Below are 21,360 nucleotides of genomic sequence, written 5' to 3'. Positions count from 1 at the left end.
GACTCCTGCTCAGTCAGTTTAGAGGAAACAGTGTTTGATACTTATTTTCTTTTCCTTAGATACCAAAAATAAGCAATGTTATTCTAATTGTCACACACAGCTTTCTCAAGGAAGTCCCCCCTCCCTTTTCATCACAACGTGTCATCCCAACTTCAATCTCCTCCCACATAAGCTAAGTTGTTTATGAATTTTTCATAGGGTTTTTCAAGTGAAATCAAATAACAAAAAAAATATGAATATACAGTATATTTAAAAAAATGTCAAAGTTAGTAGATCAAATGACGATTTGAGTGCACATTATCTTATGCTGCATGAATAAAAGCCCATGAGAGGCACTTCTGAAGATCTTGCTTTGCAGAATTAAAAGTGATGTTCAAGTACTGTGATTTCTTGACAGTCCTTAAAACTGTAGCATTTGTGTTAACAGCATTTGTGTCACATCCATTCTTTCTATTCCAGAGAGTGTAATTTGCCAATCCAAAGTCAGAAAGATACCAATCTCTCACTGTCCTCTTTTAGTACCTCTTTCTATTATTATTATTTTTACTACAGCTTAGTTTATTGTGATTACATGTGTATCAAGACATGAACACCGTGGAGACGACATGTGTATCTATAATATTTAGGTGTAAACATGTACAGTACTACTCCAGTATTCGTGGGGGTTCCGTTCCAGGAATCCCCATGAATATAAAAAAATCGCGAATACGGTTTTTCATCTGGGGAGGCAGGAGAGAGCAGCTGGAGCACTGGCAAGTGAAGGAAATCATTCGCTGTATGCTCCGACCGCCTCTTCCTGTACTAAAGTCGAGCTACACCAATAAGAAGCTGCTTTGACACGCAGCTCCTGATTGGTGTAGCCCAACTTTAGGACAGGAAGAGGCGGTCAGAGAATACCGCGAATGAGTGAAACCGCGAACTGCGAATTAGCGGGGGAACACTGTACATCAACAACAGTAATGATAATTGATAAATGGAAGCAATGCAAGTTCAGGCAACTGCCACACCAATGTCCTACTTTGTGGCAGGGACATCATCCATTACACATAAGAGTGCCATCTCTGAAGGACATGGACCAGGACTGGGAATCACTGGAGAGGACGTTCAAACTTGGGATGGGAATTGGCTGTCCCTTGAAAGCTTCATTTTGTATATTCTGTGAAGGACTTAACCATATAGCAAAGTACTTATGCCATCTGAAATCATACAGGACATAAAACTCATGTATTGCAACATCTAGTACAATTATGGCATTCAGTCTGAAATTCTGGGATGGACAATTATTTTAATAGTTACAATCTTGTGCTTATGCACATTATATGAGAGTGTGTGGTGGTGTAGTGGTTAAAGCTACAGCCTCAGCACCCTGGAGTTGTGGGTTCAAACCCACGCTGCTCTTTTTTTTTTTTTTTTTTTCACCACTAATAATGTACTCTTACTCCCCTCCCCTCTTTTCTAACCTCACCATCATGTTTGTCACTGTTAAATGTCCTCTATGTACACATCCCCTCTTTCTTATAAGTATTACTATTTATAAGCATTTCTCCTATTCTTATTTTATCATTTTATTGTAAACCGACTAGATACCAGTTGATGGTCGGTATATTAAAAATTAATGAAACTTGACAGACAGGGAAAAATGCTTGAGTACCTGAATAAATTAATGTAAACCGTTCTGACCTCCCTTGGGAGAACGATATAGAAAATTGAATAGATACAAAAGTGGGGGAGCAATGTTTAAAATGCAATTGCTCTCCTTGAACCTTTGATATGAAAATCTATTTTCTTGTCTAAATAAATGTGAAAAGTGTTTGGAAGTGCTTTCTTTTTTTTTAATAATTTATATTCCGCATATCATACAAGTCTATGCGGATTACAAATTATTCAGCTACTCAAGCATTTTCCCTAACTGCCCCAGTGGACTCCCACTCTATCTAATGTACCTGGGGCAATGAGGATTAAGTGACTTGCCAGGGTCACAAGGAGCAGTGCGGGATTCAAGCCAACAACCTCAGAGTGCCAAGGCTGTAGCTCTAACCATTGCGCCACACATTTCCCAGATGGGCCATTGGTCTGACCCCGTATGGCTATTCTTATGTTTTAAGTTATAACATAATGGCAGTTGTTATGTAACTTAAAAGCTTAACTAGCTGCTAATTGGCAGTAATGACCAATTATTGGCTATAATTGGTACTAACTGGTATCAATTAATAGTTACGCACATAATTGCCCTAAATTGGTTTTCTATAAATTGTGTACGCACAAAGGGCTAGATTCACAAAGCGTGAATTGTGTTTGTGATCGTGTACCGACCCGATTTTCCTCTGAACCGATTCAGTAACCTCTGTTCTGATCATCCTCCGATCCCGACCTGCGCATGCAAATGAGGGGAAATGGCATGCAAAGTAGGCAGGCAGCGATTCACTAAACAAATCTGGGATGCCGACTGGGCTGGCAAATCAACAAAAGAAGCGACTGCTGGGGACCAGTCGCTCACGTCCTTTCCGACTTTCCTTGTCCTGAAATCCCAGCCCTGCAGCCCATAAAACCATCAAAAAAAGTCCCCAGCTCTCTGCCACTCTGCTCGAACAGGGATACATCGCCGCACTTCCCTTCAAGAGCCCTGCTTTTGCCGCCCCAGCTCTCCTGCTCTCTGCCACCCTTTCCCGCAGTGCGAGCCCGTGCTTTTAACCCGCGGGTTTACAGCGGGGCTGCACTGCGGGGAAGGGCGGCAGAAAGCAGGAGAGTCAGGGCAGCACAGACTTCCATTTCGGTCTTTTAGCCTGACATCATGCTGGGCACAAGCCACAAACTTCTCCGCAGCTCTCCTCGGTGAAAAAGAGGCTATTTCTGCCTTGAAAATATTACAGAGACCACAGGGATTGCAATTTCACCACTTAAATGTGCCCCGATTGTTTGAGCCCCTGAAGCTAAGCAGTGTGCCGGGACTTACCTTTACTTTTTTCTTGTTCCAGCAGAGAGCATGAGGAGACCATCTACAGGCAAACAAGATGGTCTGCAGATGCGTCAGGATCGCTCAGTAGCGATCTGTGCAGTCGGCGGGGGGCATTCCTCTGATCGCCCCCATTTAAATATTGTTCCGTTGTGAATTGGTCGGTCTGCCACGGGTCAGACACGGATCGGTCATGCTCGGGCAGGTTAGTGAATCGGGCCCAAAGTCCAAAGCACACAACTGCAAGGGGGTGTGAACCTGGGAAGGACATGGGTGTGTCAGGGCCATCTCCAGCACTTGTGTGACCAGCTTATAGAATATTAGTAGTTACACGTTAACTACCTACATATGGGCCTAGATTCACTAAACTCACCTTTCCGATCTTATCCGTGTTCAAGTCTTGCCAGGCCACTAATTCACTAAAGAGTCCCCATGCAAATGATCTGATCGGCCACATGCCCACAAGTGATCACACTGCTTATTCCTAGGATAAGTAGCATAAAATCTGTTTTCTACTTGGAATCTTGCTAGGTACTTGGGACCTGGGTTGGTCACTGTTGGAAACAGGATATTGGGCTTGATGGATCTTCGGTCTATCTCAGTATGGCAATTCTTATGTTCTTATGCTCTTAAATGGCAGAAAATGATACATGAAACAAAATGAAAACTTTTTTTCTATATACATAATTATTTTTTTCTCCACACACATACTTTTATGTGTGGCGTGGAGGTGAGCAAGGAGGGGGGACAGAATGAGTAGGTGGAGAGCGGAAAAGAGGGCAAGAGGGGGCACCACTGCCCTGGGCATCTCCTACCCTCGTTACGTCACTGGTGGAGCCCAAATTATTCATATATGAATTAAAATCACTATTTGGCTGAATATAAGCAATGTATTCAGGGCACTATTTGGGGACAAATCAAGTTGAATACCACTATTTGATACAACCCTAGTATATATCAATGTGGGTTACAGTTAAGATGACAATTTTGCCATTAATTTGTGCTATTTTAGTGCAACTCCATTTTATGCAGAGATCTAGTTACTAATAACTAGAGTTAACAAGAAAATGCCATTTCTCAGTACAAACTTAGAGTATGATCCCATTATGGACAGAGAAAGAACCAGTATATAATATATACAAACCATTTTTTAGTAAAATTAATCCATGATCCTTTACCCTTTATTGATAACTCTCCCCCCCACCCCCCAACGCACACACATACATACCACATGTGTTCCAAAAGGCCAGTGAAAATTATGTATGCTTTTTTGGAGCTTGTTTGAAAGAGATTTTTATCTCAGCTTTGCTAATAATGATACCTCATCATTGTTAGATCATTCATTTCTTGCTGAGATCCAGCTCCTTAGAAACCACTAGATGGCGACATAACACCAGCCCTCTAAAATATGAAAACTAATTCTATGCTGTTCTCGAAACTGAACTTATACTACTACTACTACAGATGATGATGAATTTTAGCTGAGCAAAAAGAGCACAATGGGCCTCCAAGAGTGGGATGACAGCCAAGCTTTATTGAAGAACCTGACACGGGCCTTGTTTCAGTGGAATGCCTGTGGTCAGGACTCATCTGTATAAGTAATAACGTGACAATTTTTTTTTCTCAAAACGGACATCTACTAATTTTCAGTCCCGTCCCCAATCCCACCCGAGCTCCATTCCATCCCTGCCCCCCTGCTGCTGCTCTGGTTGGGCAGGAGGGCATGCGTGCATGTGGTGCGATGACATCACATGTGACGTCTTCACATGGCATCTGTGCATGTGCAGATGCCCTCCTGCCCGAAGGTGATTTTGAGGGATTCTTTTCGGGTTGCTCCATAGTGCAAAATATAGACAGCAGATATAAATTCTCACATTTTGATCACTAAATTGAAAATAAAATCATTTTTCCTACCTTTGTTGTCTGGTGATTTCATGAGTCTCTGGTTGCACTTCCTTCTGACTGTGCATCCAATAATTCTTCCCTTCTTTCTGCTTCCTGTAAGTTTCCTCTCCTCCAGACCTCATTTCCTTTCCCAACCAACATCTCTCTTTGTCCCTCCATGAGTCCAACTTTTTCTTCCTCTCTCCCTGCCCCCTTTCTTTCTTTCTCTCTCCCTGTCCCCCAAGCCACCCTGCTTTTGAAACGCAGCCTGCTTCCTCTGCCCCTTTCTTTCTTTCTGTTTTTCTTTCTCTCTCCCTGCTCCCTTCCTTTCTTTCTTTCTTTCTTTCTCTCTCTCTCTCCTTTCCCCCCCATGATACCCTGCTTCTCTAACACAGCCTATTTCCCCTGCCCCCCTTTCTTTCCTTCTGTCTTTCTTTCTCTCTCCCGGCCCCCTTTCTTTCTTTCAGTCTTTATTTCTCTCTCACTACCCCCAAGCCACATGCAGTGATTGCACTGCACAAGCGCCGGACCCACAAGCCTCCCTCACTCCCCCCGATGTCAATTCTGATGTCGGAGAGGAAGTTTCAGGCCCAGAACTTCCTCTCCGACGTCAGAATTGATGTAGATGGTCTGCGCATGTGACGAAGAGCAATGACCTTTTTTTAACTTTATGTCCAACAAGCGCGTGGTTTTAACCCTCTTTAAACCCACGGGTTAAAACCATGGGCTCGTACTGTGGGGGAAGGCCAAGACAGCACTTGGAGCAGAGAGCAGGAGGGTCGAAGGCAGAGCAGGCCAGCAGGAGCAAATTGGCAGAGAGTCGGGGCAGGGAGCAAGAGAGGAGATTCGGGACAAAGCAGGCCGGCAGAAGAAAATTGCAGCAGAGAGCAGGAGAGTCAGGGGCAGAGAGCTGGAAAGTTGGGGTAGACAGCAGGAGATGGCAGTCAGAAAGCAGTGAACAATTGGTTCCCAGCAGTTGCTTGTTTGTGATCAGCCAGCCCAGTCGGTGTTGCAGGGTTTTTGTTAGTGAATCACTGCCTGCCTACATTTCAATGCCGTTCCCCCTCATTTGCATGTGCGGATCAGAGGATGATCGGGACAGAGGTTAGTGAATTGGGTCGCAAAGGGGTCGCAAACCGATCAGTACACGATCGGTTTGCTTAGTGAATCTAGCCCCATGTCCCATTGCTTCTGCACATTTATGACTTTCAAATGTGTATATCCCTGCCTTGTAAAATTGTCATTTAGGATGTATAAAGGGGTGCTGCCCAACCAACCAACTTCCTATATTATGAGAGTTATTTTGCCATTGTAGCTGAAAAAAGTATTATATTATCCCATTAAGTGCCAATTTGCAGAAACAAAATTCTACATTTTGACATTGTTTCAGATCATTAATTGAACCATATCCACATCATTCTCATCTTGGTTGGGCTGAGAACTTTTCAGCACCCCTTGTATACAATATACTTCTTTAAATGCCAGTCTACTCTGTTACACTACCAGGTTATACAATTGCCCTGTATACAATTAGTCCACCCCTTTTAAAAGACCATGTTCTACATTTGATTACATTTGGTTTAAGAAGAGATATGGGTAACTCCCACATCTTAAATCATAAGAAGCTTTCCAGCTACTGATTTTCAAAGTTTTGCCTCTAAAGTCTAGTGAATATTTTTTTTTAATTGCAGTAAAATTATCACTCAAGTGAAGGCTAAATTATTTGCAGATGTTTAAATGTTATAAAGGTCACCTCTATAAAAACTGATTTATTTGTTTTCCAATGAGACAGAAATGAAGGGGCTGATTAGCAATTTCCCTTGTATAATGCAATCAGTAAAAGACAAATCAAGGATCACTCTTTCCATACGCAGTTTGCATTGTGCTCTATTCTTTCTAATGCTGATGTCAAAGATAATCAATGGTTATTAACTGCAGCTTTAAGATCTTTATTAAGAATGAGTTCATGTTTTTTTAATTGACATATTTATTTGTTCTATAAATTAAAAACTTTTTCTATAACAGATGTAATAACTTCAAAACAATTTGGGATTTTTAAGGAATCTGGGCACCAGCATTATGTACCAACCCAAAATGTTTATAATAATTAGGTGGTGGTTACATTCAATGTCATCTAAGATTAATCATGCATTTGGGGATCAGAAATCCAAGGGAGCAGTACCTGATGGTGGTTATGGGGGAAGGATGGGTGGATGGGTATAAACTACTGATGGCACTAATCAGTGAAAAGGTTACCAAAAAATCATATCTGATGATCTCAAGGTAAGAGCATAAGATGTGCCATCAAGTTCAGCATTCTGTCTCTGATAGTATCGGGGTGAATTGGAAATACCTGGAAGATCCTTCCCCTGTTTCTCATTCTCAAACATAGGAGTTGATGATGCCTGCCTAGTTAATAAGTGGGCCCACATTTCAGAAACTTGACCAAATCTTTTTAAAATTTGGTTATGCTATTAGCTTTGACTACATCCTCCAGGACCATAGTAATATAGCAACATATTGAATGACAGCAGATACGAGAGACAAACATGGCCCATCTAGTCTGCTTGGTAAGGTGGTTAAGGTCATACCTGCCACTTCATGCATATTACTGGCTCTTTTATTTAGGGTTTTATCTGCTACTGTGTGCAAGTTACCTCCCTTTTTGCATTTTTGAGGTGTGGAGGTCATTTTAGGTTCTTGAAATTGTAAATCGTTATAGGCATAGAACGATCAACAAATCCTAGATTATATAACATTCAAGTTTGCCTTGAGCACAAATGCTCTATATTTTGATTCCATCTCTAGCTATTTAAAGATTCTCTGTGTTTTAGAATTCTGTCACTGCTTTTATCTTTAAGAAATCTACTACTGCTCTTTCCTTGAAGAAATATTTCCTGATATAGCTTTTAGACTGTCCTTCGGCCTCATTTCATGTCTTCTGGTTCTATAACTTTCCTCTCTTTGCTGTTCCCCTGTACATCATTTCCTTTGAGGAATACAGGGCTGCTGTTCGACATGTCGGGTTCAAGGCAAAAATTTGCAAGGAACCCAAAGTTGCCAGCAGACTTTGCTGACTTTATTTTTGAACAGCCTTTGGGTCCCTTCTGGAATAGGGGCCCAGAGCAGGTGCCCTGTTTGTATTTTCCTAATGTTGGCCCTATATACTGTACATATTTAGGTCTTCAAGTCTCTTGTACATCTTCTGACGCAGGCCCCATACCATTTTGGTCTTTTTCCATTAAACTGTCAAGATTCAGCCTCTAAAACTGACTGCAGTACTCCAAGTAAGGCCTTACTAATGAACTGTACAGAGGCATTATCACCTCCTTTTGTCTGCTGCTTATGCCTCTCTCTATACAGTCTAGAATCCTTGTTTTTGGTCAATGCCTTATTATATTGTTTCACCATCTTCAGATCCTCGGATATTAACACCCCAAGGTCTGTCTCTGGTCTGTACATATCTGCCTCTCATCCATTATCACATATAGACATTAGAATTTCTATACCCCGGGTACATCACTCTTCACTTCTTCACATTAATCCTTAACTGCCAAAAATTAGATCTTTTCTAATTTTTATAGATCACTTCTCATTTTGTCTACTCCCTTACTACTACTACTATTTATCATTTCTATAGTACTAAAAGGCATGTGCAGCACTATATATTTAACATGCAATAGACGGTCCCTGTTTAGAAGAGCTTACAATCTAATTTGGACAGATAGGCAGCACATATAGGTGTTGGGGAGTTTCTTGCAGAGAGAATGATAGGGTGGACTTAGGTAGTTTTACGGTGAGTGGGAGTTAGGAGTTGAAAGCTGCCTCGAAAAAGTGGGCCTTTAGCTTGGATTTGAATACTCGGGCAGTCTGTTCCAAGCACACAGTGCAGCAAGATAGAAGGGATGGAGTCTGCAGCTGCAGTGGAGGAGAAGGGTAGGGATAGGAAACACTTGCCCTTAAGAGTTCCCACTCTGTTGCAATTTTTTTTTTCATTTACAAAAGGCAAGGGGAATAGAATTTAATATATTGACTTTCTGAGGTTTATATATCATGTGCAAAAGAGAGCAGATCCCAGATGAGAAATTCCAAAAATAATTCTTTATTAAAAGCAAACACCTGACGTATTTTGCCTTCTAAGGGCTGCCTCATGGGTGTAAAATAGTAATCAAATTTACATAATATGTGCAGGTACTTATTTTATACCTTCCTTCTAATCCTTCAGCAATATCTCTAACAAAATATCAGCCTTAGGATTGATCCTTCATGTATTCTACTGCTCACCTTTCTTTCTTCTAAGTAAATTCCATTTGCCACTACACTCAGGTTTTGTTTTGTTTTTTTTCCTGTCAATTAGTTTCTAATCCATTTCACCAACTTGAGTCCTAACTGCAGGCTGCTCAGTGTATTCATGAGCCTTTTATGAGGAGCAAATTAGAAGCTTTACTGAAATCCAAATAGACCGCACCCAGCATACACTCACAAGCTAGTTCTCTAATCACCCAATAAATTTAAAAAAAAAAAATCAAATTCACTTGTCAAAATCTGTCTGTAAAATCATGTTGCCTCAGATCTTGCACCTATTGGATTCAACATGTCGAAATCTCACTATCCTTTCCATCTATAGTATATCCATTACTTTTCCCACCACTGGGGTAAGACCTAGCAGGCTGTAGTTTCTTTCCACCTCTTCTCTATTACCACTTTTGTATGAAAAGGGACCACATCAGCTCTTTCCCCCATCCCGAGGAACCTCTCTCATTTCCAAATATTTATTTATTTATTTTAATCTTTATTAAATACATCCTTAAGAGGACCTATCAAGTTTTTCTTCTAAAACCATAGCACAAAGGTATTTGTTTTCATGTCTGATTGTTCCTTATCACTTTCCACACAGCAGTTCTCATTTTATTCAAGTGAGCATGTTTGAAGTCAGACATTTTAAGGTTATTTTGGGGTGTCTGCACTCTGATTTAGCTCTTATATCAAACCTCAAAAGAGCTATGTCAGAAGTGGGAGTTGAACCTATGCTATCATTTAGAGACCAGCACAGGAAAGTAAAAGTACCAAAAGCCTCTGAATCACTCGAAAATTGTTGCCCTTTCAAACTCTTTTTAATAGTCAGATGGAGCAAGATCTGGTGAGTAGGGTAGATGGTCTATTCACTGAAACCCCAACAGCATCAAAACATCCATCGTTTTGCCAGTCTTGTGAGCAGGCTTCTTCAAAAAGTGCCTTAGTATAAAGTGCCTTGTGCAGTCAAGTGTTCACCCGACGGGGCCCGTTTCGCCAATCGCTAATGGCTTCCTCGGGGGTCTTTTATGGAGACAGCAACATAAAAACAAAATCTCCCATATAATTTAAACAGCTATTAAATTGTGAAAACATTAAAAATGTAGTACTCACTGTTTGCAGCTATAACATCGATTTCCACAAAATGGCGCCGGTGGATTCAAGACGCCACGCATGCGCATTAAATATCCTGCAACGTGTATATCCAAGTGATTTTATTGGATTGAAATCTCAAAATCTGATTGGAGGAAAAAAATGAATGAATTGTATTCTCGTACTTGAATCAACAAAAGCACCTCTAAACTCATATAATTGGTGGAACTACTGAAAAATTTGATGTTTTTAAAAAATGTTCATATTTAGTCAATTCGGTGTCAATGCTTGTAGTTTGTAAATCCATCTTGCCTCACGCTGTAGCAAGTTCTTTTGGCGGTCGCCTCCTCTAATGTTTCTGGGTTCTTTGTCTATACACCAACATTTAAGTTGACTGAATTGGTGGTTATTTGGTTGACAGTGCTCAACTATCGGGGCTGTAACATGAAAGAGTAAAGATGTTAGAGCTCTTTGGTTTGGAAAAAAGATGGCTGAGAAGAGATATAATTGAAGTCTGCAAAATTCTGAGTGGTGTAGAACGTGTACAAGTGGATCGATTTTTTACTCTGTCAAAAATTACAAAGACTAGGGACACTCAATGAAGTTACAGGAAAATACATTTAAAACCAATAGGAGAAAATATTTTATTTCATTGAGAGACTAGTTAAGCTCTGGAACGCATTGCCAGAAGTTGTGGTTACAGCGCTTAACATAGCTAGATTTAACAAAGGGTTGGATAATTTCCTGGAGGAAAAGTCCATACTCTATTATTGGGGGAAGCCACTGCTTGCACAAAAATTACCCACATAGCTAAATTCAATTATACATCCATCCAAAAGAGCTGTGAAAATATATCAATGAAAGCAGACACTGCAAGTGTATGGTTTCTATGATTAGTATGCCGGAGGAAAAGCCTCAGAGCCCCATTTGGGAGGAAACCCTCATCCAACTGGAAATGGCAAATAACTTCATAGGCATAAAAACCTCCATTGATCAATAGAAACTCTTAACAGGTATACTGTAAACATCTTGTAAATATAATATTATTTAGTACTTTTTAGATTTATAAATCATGAACGCGGATCAGTAGCATGGAATGTTGCTGCTATTTGGGTTTTTGCTAGGTAATGGTGACCTGGATTGGCCACTGTGAAGACCCCATTGGTCTGACCCAGTAGGGCTATTCTTATGTTCTTATGTAAGTCAGTAGATGGAGAGGAAAGAAGTCTAAACTGAAGCGATTCTAGTAGGGAGTTGGAGTAAGGTGGAGGTTTGTAAAGGTGAGACAGGAAGAATAGATAATAGTAAGGCCGCCACCATGACGAGACGGTCTATTGTGACAGTAGTTTGAGTAAGAAGGGGGATATGACCTGGCTGAATCTGTTGAAGTTAACTATGTTTATGTAAGAAGAAGAATGTCTAGTTGGTGATATGTGATAAGGTCTGATATGAGGTGGAATTTAGTTTTAACTGTGCAACAGTTTTAGAGTCCGATATTTAATGTGTTTGATCGTAAGGGTTGAACAAAAAGTGGAACTTGTGAAAGGGGGAGGAAAGTTTATGTTAGGAAATGGCTGTGGAAGTGTGTGTGTGGGGATGGTGATCCCAGATGCCTGGGATAGTGGAGTTCATATCAGGAGAGCTGATGAAGAGAGAAAATAGAAGAGGAAAAAGCAATGGAAAAGTAAGGAGCATATTTTCAAAAGAAGTCGTATGGCACGGTATGCGCACATGGCGGGTGCCACTCAGGTAGTGAGAATAAATGTACTCTAACTAAACGTTTGTATCCGGGAGTGGGTGGAGCTACAATGGTGTCAGCTGCTATAGTTGCGGTGGCAATCGAAAGGCTGGCAGGCAAAACAAATCGGCAAGTGAGGAGACGTTTGCTGTTGAGCTGGTTGTACGGGGTAGGGTGTAGCGAAAGGGGTAACCACAAAAGAGACAGTTATCTCTGCATAAATCACAGCACAGTCCAAAAAAAAGAGCAGAGGGCTTGTCTTCAAACCATTTTAATAACTTAACCTGGTTCTCTTCTATCCACCCCTATGACATAAAAAAGGTTTTCTTTTTCTTTTTTTAAATATCTTTATTCATTTTAAAACCAAAAATAAGTGCAACATATTTTACAGACATTTTACACTTTAGCAACACTTAACTTCTATTAAATTATATTTATGTCAAATACATATATCATCCACCCCCTTTATACATATCCAACAATTGTACTCTAATTAAAAATATCTCCCCACCCACCCACCCTGGACTTATATGATCAAAGGGCAAAATCAACAATCACTCCTTACGAGCAGAGAGAGGTCTGGTCTTCAAACCACATTAATAGCAACCAATCAGAATCATACATGAAACAGTTGTTATTAAAGTGGTTTGAAGACCAGGCCTCTCTCTGCTCTATTTCTTGGACTGTGTCGAGAAAGAGGTGTCACTAGACACCAGGGCAATAGTTTTATGGGTAGGGATGAACCAACATGTCAGAAAACCTTTTTTCATGTCATAGGGGTGGATAGGAGGGAACCAGGTTAAGTCATTTTGAGGGTGGGACGGTGCCAAAGTTGGGTAGAAAGGAAAGAAATAGAGTTAATGTTGACCGTGGAGTCTCTATGCCAGCCTTAGATTTAAAGATAGTTTTCTGGCATTGAGCTCCTGCAATAGACAACAGCACACAGTCCCTCATGCTATGGGGTACCTGATAGGCTCTTAAGCATGTATTTTAATATGCTGTGCGCTGAAGTCTATCAGTACAGAAACCCTTTTAACTGCAGCAACCATTAATGGGCAGGTAAGCTGCTTGTTAAGGATGTGGTGTAGCCCATGGTAACTTTCTATATCAGCCCCTGAGTTCTCATTGTCATAGAGCAAGGTGAAGCAGAAGCGGCCCAGTCATGTGATTTCCTGGGCTCAATTCAATTGTTTTCTGTTAATAGCAGGGGATGCAACTGAGACTCCATAGCCCATAGTTATATTCTATTCTCCTTTCTTAAATATAGCCTTTTAATTGTTCAGTGAGAGGTTAGGGAAATAAAATAGAAATACACACACCACATAAGCTATTTGTTCTCCCAGCAAGGTCCCTAGCCTCCGCTGGGAATGAAATGAGACACTTTTTTCACCAAGACACTTGGGCCTTTCTTGAATTTTGTTTGTTTCCAAAGGGATGCAAAACCTTTAATAAAAATTCAGTCAAGTCCTTAACCCTCTGCTGCAGAAGAAAAAAGGATTATAGTAGATTAAATGGAAAGCTGCATTCACATGATGCTCTAACATTTATGAAAAAAAAGGAGCAAAGAAATGGCAAACTGCCATCCTAATTTAAATTGAACCCACAGTTCCAACTGGCAGCAGCTGTTGTGAGCTAGAGTTCTCTCCCGATTAGAGTGATTACTGCAGCGATCAGCAGCGTCTCAAGCTGCGGGTGCTTTTAACAAGTATGACCTCAGTGCAGGGCAAATAAATTAAAAAGTGATGGTGCTGTGCTAATGTTGATCAGAATCCCAGCAAGGCATCACTCTGGTGCATATGAAGCATGAATGCAAAAGGCTGAAGAGCGAGCTCAGGGAAGGGGATATTTAACAGTAAGGGAAGTCATAAAGTAAGGTTAAAAAAAAACTTGTTTCAAAACTTTAAGAAATAAAATGTAATGTTTGAAAATATGTAAGATCTAAATCTGAAGCATTGTAACTTAGGTATCAGCAAAATAAGTTTTGCTGTGGCTAATGTATACATGAAATCATCACAGTGGTATAATAATCTACTCAAACCAAACACAGGGGGATTAGCTATTGACATGCCTGTCAACGTGGGGATTAGGGAATGGCACGGGGACCCATTTTTCCCCAACCTGTGGGAACTCATTTTCCCGTCCCGTCCCAGAGAGTTCTTTTCCTGGCCCTGCCCCATTCCTGCAAGCTCGGTCCTCATCTGCACAAGCCTCAAACACTTTAAAACAGGGGTAGGGAACTCTGGTCCTCGAGAGCCGTATTCCAGCCGGGTTTTCAGGATTTCCCCAATGAATATGCATGAGATCTATGTGCATGCACTGCTTTCAATGCATATTCATTGGGGAAATCCTGAAAACCCGATTGGAATACGGCTCTCGAGGACCGGAGTTCCCTACCCCTGCTTTAAAATCATAAGTGTTCGAGGCTTGTGTGATTAAGGCAGAGCTTACAGCAGGGGTGTCAAAGTCCCTCATCGAAGGCCACAATCCAGTTGGGTTCTCAGGATTTCCCCAATGAATATGCATGAGATCTATTTGCATGCACTGCTTTCATTGTATGCTAATAGATCTCATGCATATTCATTGGGGAAATCCTGAAAACCCGACTGGATTGCGGCCCTCGAGGAGGGACTTTGACACCCCTGGCTTACAGGAATGGAGCAGGGGCAGCAACAAAATTTGCGGGGACGGGGAAATTGAGTTCTTGCGGGGACAGGGAAAAATTTGTCCCCTGGAAATTGTTACTATTCTTCTCCCTGGAAAAGAACAACAGTGGTAGACTGAGTTATGTCTGGGGACATTCCTATCTGCATGAAATGGAGTAATCTAAGGGCCTGATATGTAAAACTCCAGTGCTAGAGGTAAAAACAGTGATGAAAACTAGCCTGCCAATGCCTAAAGAAAATAGGATCCAAATTTTATGTGAACTAGTAAAGTGAAGGCAAGGGGAGGAACAAGACTGATTCATGTACACAATAGCTGTGTTCACTGTGAATCTCCTGTGCCCATGAGCCAGGCAAAACAGGAAATGTAAGAGGACATCAGCACCCTTCCCCATGAAATATAAGCCCCCCCCCCCAAAAAAAAATATTTGCAGTTTAAATCCCACTAGAGGCTCACACCAAAGAGCCGGAAAACAGGGACCAATGCCTGCCCTCACCCCGGTTTTGCTCAGATTCACAGACATATTTGTTTCTTTGTTTTTTTCTCACTGCCATGACTTTTTTCTCCTTTCAAAAGAAGCCAAAACCCAGCAATTTAATGTGAAAAATGCAAAAGAAATCCTCTCCTCAAAAACCTAATGCCATTCACAACCTAGTCGTATATTTTTGGCATTAAGGCAAGTCTTACGGCTCCTTTTACTAAGGTGCGTTAGGGCCTTAAAACGTGGAATAGCGTGCGCTAAATTGCCGCGTGCACTAGACCTTAACGCCAGCATTGAGCTGGCATTATTCTAGAAGCATACCCGTGTGGTATAGCTCACGGTAATTTTGTGCGTGCGCTAAAAACATTAGCGCACCTTAGTAAAAGGAGCCCTTAGTTTCTGCATTGTCTTCTGAGCATTGGAGTGAATACATAATCATCTTTATTTTAATTCATTTCAGTACATTTAAATACAATTTGCAAATTAGCATGTATGCTGGAGGAAAAAAAGTCACTTTGGGCTCCTTTTATCAAGGCGCGCTAAGGGGGTTAGCGCGTCGGACATTTCATCACGCATTAACTCCTGCGGCAAGCCAAAAAACTAACGCCTCATCAATGGAGGCGTTAGCGACTAGCGCGGCAGGCGGCATTCCGCGCGTTAAACCCCTACTGCGCCTTGATAAAAGGACCCCTTTGGTTCTCAAATGTAGTAGCTGAAAATGTGAGGAGAAAGAGGTTAGCCATTATAAACTACAAGAGCTCACAAAAAGAAGGTGGCAGATGACAATATCTGGAAAAGCTAAGAGAAGTTGGTAAGCTAGTCAGAAAAGCAAAGATGCAAATGGAAGGAAAAATAGCCAATACAAAAATGGGTGGACAAAACCTTTTTTTTTTTTTTTTTTTAGGTGATGGGACTTGATATACCGCTTTTTCTGTGCAGTCTACATTATCAAAGTGGATTACTTATTTTACACAGGTAATTATTTTGTACTTAGAACAATGAAATGTTAAGTGACTTGCCCAGCATCACAAGGAGCTGCACTGGGAATTGAACTCACAACCTCAGGGTGCTGAGGCAGCTGCTCTAACTACTAGGAGGAAGTGCAAAAGTAGCATTGTGAGAATCAAAGGTGAAGGAGAGAAATATATAGAAGCTGATAAAGCAGAATTGCTTAACAAATATTTATGTTCACAGTCACAAGAGCTGGGAACAGGACTACAGAAAACAAATACAAATAGGAATGGAGGTGTGGTAGACCCTGAATGATTTTCAGAGGCCTGTATTTGTGAGGAGCTAGCTAAACTAAAGATGGATAAAGTGAAGGAACCAGAAGTCATACATCCAAGGGTACTGAAGGAACTTAGGGACGTTCTAGTGGCTCCACTGGCTGACCTTTTCAATGCTTCTTTAAAGCCAAAAGGGTGTACGTGGTCTTTCTCCACAAAAATGGAAGGAAGTGTTTAGAAACTACAGGCCAGTAAATCTAATTTCTGTAGTAAGCAAATTAATAGAAACACTTTTAAAATAGAGAATATTGAAATTTCCGGAATCTACTACTACTATTTATAATTTCTATAGTGCTCAAAGGCTGTACATTTAACATTCAATAGACGGTACCTGCTTAAAAGAGCTTACAATCTAATTTGGACAGACAGGCCATTTATTTAAAAATTTATATACTGCCTATACTCTAAGCGGTTTCCATATGAGGGTTTGGAAGATTCTGGTAGAAGGAAAGATATAATGGGTATAGGTATCTGACAAGTGAGTGGGAGTTAAGAGTTGAAAGCAGTTTCAAAAAAGTGGGGCTTTTAGCTTGGATTTGAATACCGCTAAAGATGGTGCACGACGTATTGATTCAGGCAGCCTGTTCCAGGCATACGGTGTGGCAAGAAAGAAGGGATGGAGTCTGGAGTTTGTAGTAGAGGAGAAGGGTACAGATAAGAGGGACTTACCTGACAAACAGAGTTCACGGAGGGGGGGGGGAGTATAGGGGGAGATAAGGGAGCAGAGATATTGAAGGGCTACAGAGTGAATGCACTTGTAAGTCAGTAAGAGGAGTTTGAACTGCATTCAGAAACGGATGGGGCATAGCGGCTCTCACAGAATATGAGTTGTGCAGAATACGAGGCAACATGGTTTCGCTAGAGATGGCTCTTGTCAGACAAATCTAATTGGTTCCTTTGACTAGGTGACCAGAGTTGGATTGATGGAGTACACTAGATGTGGTGTATTTTAATTTTAGTAAAGTCTTTGACACAGTTCTGCAAAGACAACTAATTAATAAACTGAGTGTCCTAGGTATGGATCCTAAACTGACACTCGGTTAGGAACTGGCTGAGTACAGGGGACAGAGGGTAATGGTAAATAGAGCTCATTTTGAGGAAAAGCATGTTACCAGTTTGGCTGTTTTTAAAAAAATATTTTTGTAAGCAATATTGCTGAAGGTTTGCCTCTTTGTGGATGATACCAAAATCTGCAACAGAGTAAACATCCTTGATGGTGTAGATAACATGAAGAAGAACCTTGTGAAGCTTGAAGAATGGTCTGAAAGTTGGCAAAAATGCTAAATATTCAGGGTTATGCATTTAGGATGCAAAAACCTGAGGGAATGGTACGGGTTAAAGGATTAATTCATGGAACGGCCTCCCAGTAGAAGTAATAGAGAGAAAAATAGAATCTGAATTCAAGAAAGCTTGGAATATGTACATAGGATCTCTAAGGAAGTGAAGGGGAGAGTAGAAATAACATGCTAATATAGTAAATGACGGAAGATAAAGACCTGAATGGTCCATCTAATCTGCTCATTAGTTATACTCATTAAAAATACATGATTGCATTAACTTGTCTCTTTAATATGATATTTCTGGGCCATAGACTGTACATGCTACCTAGTACTGTCCTAGGTTTCAACTGCTGAAGTTGCCGTCCAAGCTCACTCCAGCCTATCCAACCATCTCGTTGTTTGCAGGACATCTACCGTAAAGTCTGGTCAGTAACATCCTCATGTTCCAAGTTGGCATAGGTGGACAGGCTGGATAGGCCATATGGTCTTTTTCAGCTAGTGGGTAGGATTGGGAGACAAACATAAAAGGCAAAGAGAGTCTTGTGAAGGAGAGTCCTGGATTGTTAAGTACAGGGGCAAGAATAAAATTGGAGGGATTGTCCCCAGGAACATTTCCTTGTTTTACCAGAGAAAAAAATCATGGAACCTGTTTGGTTTTGTCCAGGAAGGAGCGTGAATCAATGAAATGAAAGGATCAAAAATGTCAACTAGAAAAGAGGAATAAAAGGAACTGTATTGTGCAATTGTAACCTTTTAAGAATTACATCAACTTCCCTTGTGACTAGTTCAAATACCAAGCCTGATGATGTATTAATATTATCATCCTGTTGTGTCACCATTAAATTGAGATTAAGAGCTGTCTAATCTAAGCAACAGTTGGAGACCTGTGTAATTGAAGGATAAGGGCCTTGAAGCAGAGGCAGACTGATGGGCATCTGGGACCCTTGGCAATAAGTCTTCTGGGGTCCCTCTGAGGGTAATAAGGCTCCTGGGCACACCCATACCTGTTCTTCTGCCCTAGCAGAAGGCAGAGGAAGCGGTTCACTTCGGCCATCTGTCACTGAACTTGCAGCCTGTTCTATGTTGTGTCCTGCTCTTGCCAAAGTAAGAAGTTACATCATAACATAACATTTGTATACTGCAATACCTTGTAGATCTATGTGGTTAACAAAATAAGAAGAGCTGAACATCAACAGCGAGCTACATGTTAATCTTCACATAACTTCACATATAAATAATGTTACAAAAACTTTTTATATAGATAAGTTTTAAACAATGTCCTAAAATTCATATAAGATGTGGAAGTGGAAAACAACTGGCGAGATCAGAATCCCAAACAGCTGCTTGATATGTTAGCAATCGATTGTAATATCTTTTATGTCGGCAACCCCTGACCAAAGGGAATTCAAATAATGTTGAAATAAGTAAGGGATGTCTAAAATTTGGAAATTTAAAGTGTTTTATCAAATAACCAGGAGCCAAACCATATAAAACTGTATAACACAGACATCCTAGCTTAAAGAACACTCTAGCCTCAACAGGGAGCCAGTTCACTTTCTATAATAAGGCGTTATATGATCTGATTTTTTTCAGTTTAAAAATCAAACGAACCGCAGCATTTTGAATCAGACGAAGGCGATCAAGATTCTTGTGATAACCACCCAAATTAATAATATTACAGTAATCTAAAATACAGTGATTGAACTAATAATGTAAAAGAATTATCATTAAAATATGGTCTTATTACCCGAAGCTTCTAGAGTGTGAAAAAACATTTTTGAACTAAAACATCAACTTATTTTGTTATTGATAGATTCCTGTTATGACTTTTTTCAGTTAATTTCACAGTTTAGAAAACAAAGCACCAATCCGTTTACTATACCACCTTATCTGGCAAATGTCTACGTAGTGTACATTCTAAAATAAAAGAACATCAATAACAGGAGAGTTTACAAGCATTTATTCTCGGAGACAGGATTAGAAACCAAACAGACAGGCACAACTAGACCGCTGCCCTCAGGACTCAGCCACTGAAAGCCAGCTTAAAATTTGAATTTTCTGACAGATCTTAAATTTAATAAATGTCACCTTCACAGAGATAGAAAATTATTCTAGAGTTTCGTAGCCATAGAAAAAAAGAGTGCTGAATTTCAAGCAGGCTCAAATCGTGCCTGCTAAAGTCTGGCAAGTACCAGACAGTGGGAATCCAGCAAATTGAGGTAACGGATGTAATATAGGGGGGCTGGTTAATGAAGAGAGGTATGAAGAAATGCCTTGATGATGAGCCTTATGAGTGAAGCGTAATACTTTAAAACGTGTGTGGAAGGAAATGGGTAACCAGTGATATCTGAGGAATAACATGCATATGAATGAATGTAGGATAATATATTTAAAGGGTCATTAAAATAAATGTAGGATAATATATTTAAAGGATCATTCTGTAATCTAGATCAGTGGTTCCCAACCCTGTCCTGGGGGGCCACCAGGCCAGTCAGGTTTTCAGGATAGCCCTAATGAATATGCATGAGAGAGATCTTCATATAATGGAGGTGCCAGGCATGCAAATCTGCTCCATGCATATTCATTAGGGCTATCCTGAAAACCCGACTGGCCTGGTTGTCCTCCAGGACAGATTTGGGAACCACTGATCTAGATCTCCACATTTTGTTCATACTGCTTACATAAATCTCTAGAATACTAGCACTTACACATGTACAGTATGTGTGCACTTACCCTCATAAGCAGTGGCGTCGTAAGGGGGGTGTGAGAGGGCGGACCGCCCTGAGCACCTTCTTGGTGGGGGCACCGGCACCTCTCCTCCTTTCCTACCCAGCCATGTGCATCTTCATTTCCCCCCCAAACACACACATACACATCGTAACTCTAGCTCTTCGCCGGAGCAAGCAGTAGCTCCAAACTGTTGTTCATGTCCACGTCGGTGCTCCCCTCTGTCATTATATTTGGGTCCCACGCCTAGGAAGTGATGTCAGAGGGAGAGCCGATGCCGGCAGTGGCAGCAAGTTATCAATGCTGCTCACGCCGGTAAAGCTAAACGCGGAAGGGGAAGTGAAGGGGCATGCATAACATGACCATTTATTTTTTCATCAAAACGGGACATCTATTAATTGTTAGTCCCACCCCCTGCCCCAATCCTGCCCTAGCCCCACCCCCAATCCCACCCCTAATTTCTTCCATTCATTTTTCATGTACACGTGACCCACTTCATAGACCCACAAACCACCCATGAAAAAGGTCACCAAATTGACATCACAGCCTTCATGATGCAACAGCCCTTTCTTCCAAATATTCAGATATCAAATGGAAAGTGATCTCGATCACTATGGTCAGACCACTACACATACTCCAATATCAATTGGGTCAAAAGCAAATCCAAACCCCCCCCAAAAAAAATTCTGGTCAAAATCAGACAAATTAATCCAAGAATCTAACCACAAAGACTTCATTTCACAATAGAGCAGCTTAAGTAAAGCCACCTTAAATGAGCTAGCCCCAATACAAACAAAAACCAGAATCAACAGACGATCTGACAAATGGTTTGACAACGAACTACTCCTACTCAAAAGACAATGCAGATGACTCGAAAGAAAATGGAGGAAAACCAACCAAGAACCCACGAAAATTGCATGGAAAATACTCATCCTACAATACAAGCTACAACTAAAAGAAAAAAC

The 21,360-nt window shown here is 40.9% G+C and overlaps 1 long non-coding RNA gene across 3 annotated transcripts in view; it reads right to left on the bottom strand.

The window, feature by feature from the left end:
• Positions 1-10,318, bottom strand: part of LOC117354112 — a 48,145-nt gene extending 37,827 nt beyond the window's left edge. Inside the window, exons 1-2 of one of the 3 annotated variants that reach the window (XR_004538118.1) lie at positions 10,244-10,283; positions 2,954-3,211 (exon numbers count right to left, since the gene is read on the bottom strand). This is a non-coding gene — a long non-coding RNA (uncharacterized LOC117354112). Of the gene's footprint in view, positions 1-2,953; positions 3,212-10,243 lie in introns of all 3 variants that reach the window. The other 2 variants (XR_004538117.1, XR_004538119.1) reach the window with 2 other exon arrangements.
• Positions 10,319-21,360: the final 11,042 nt, after the last annotated feature.

Source organism: Geotrypetes seraphini, chromosome 2, assembly GCF_902459505.1.
Source record: "Geotrypetes seraphini chromosome 2, aGeoSer1.1, whole genome shotgun sequence".
Taxonomy (NCBI): domain Eukaryota; kingdom Metazoa; phylum Chordata; class Amphibia; order Gymnophiona; family Dermophiidae; genus Geotrypetes; species Geotrypetes seraphini.
Note: the sequence above shows the minus strand (reverse complement) of the source record. Positions and strands in the feature narration are given on the sequence as shown.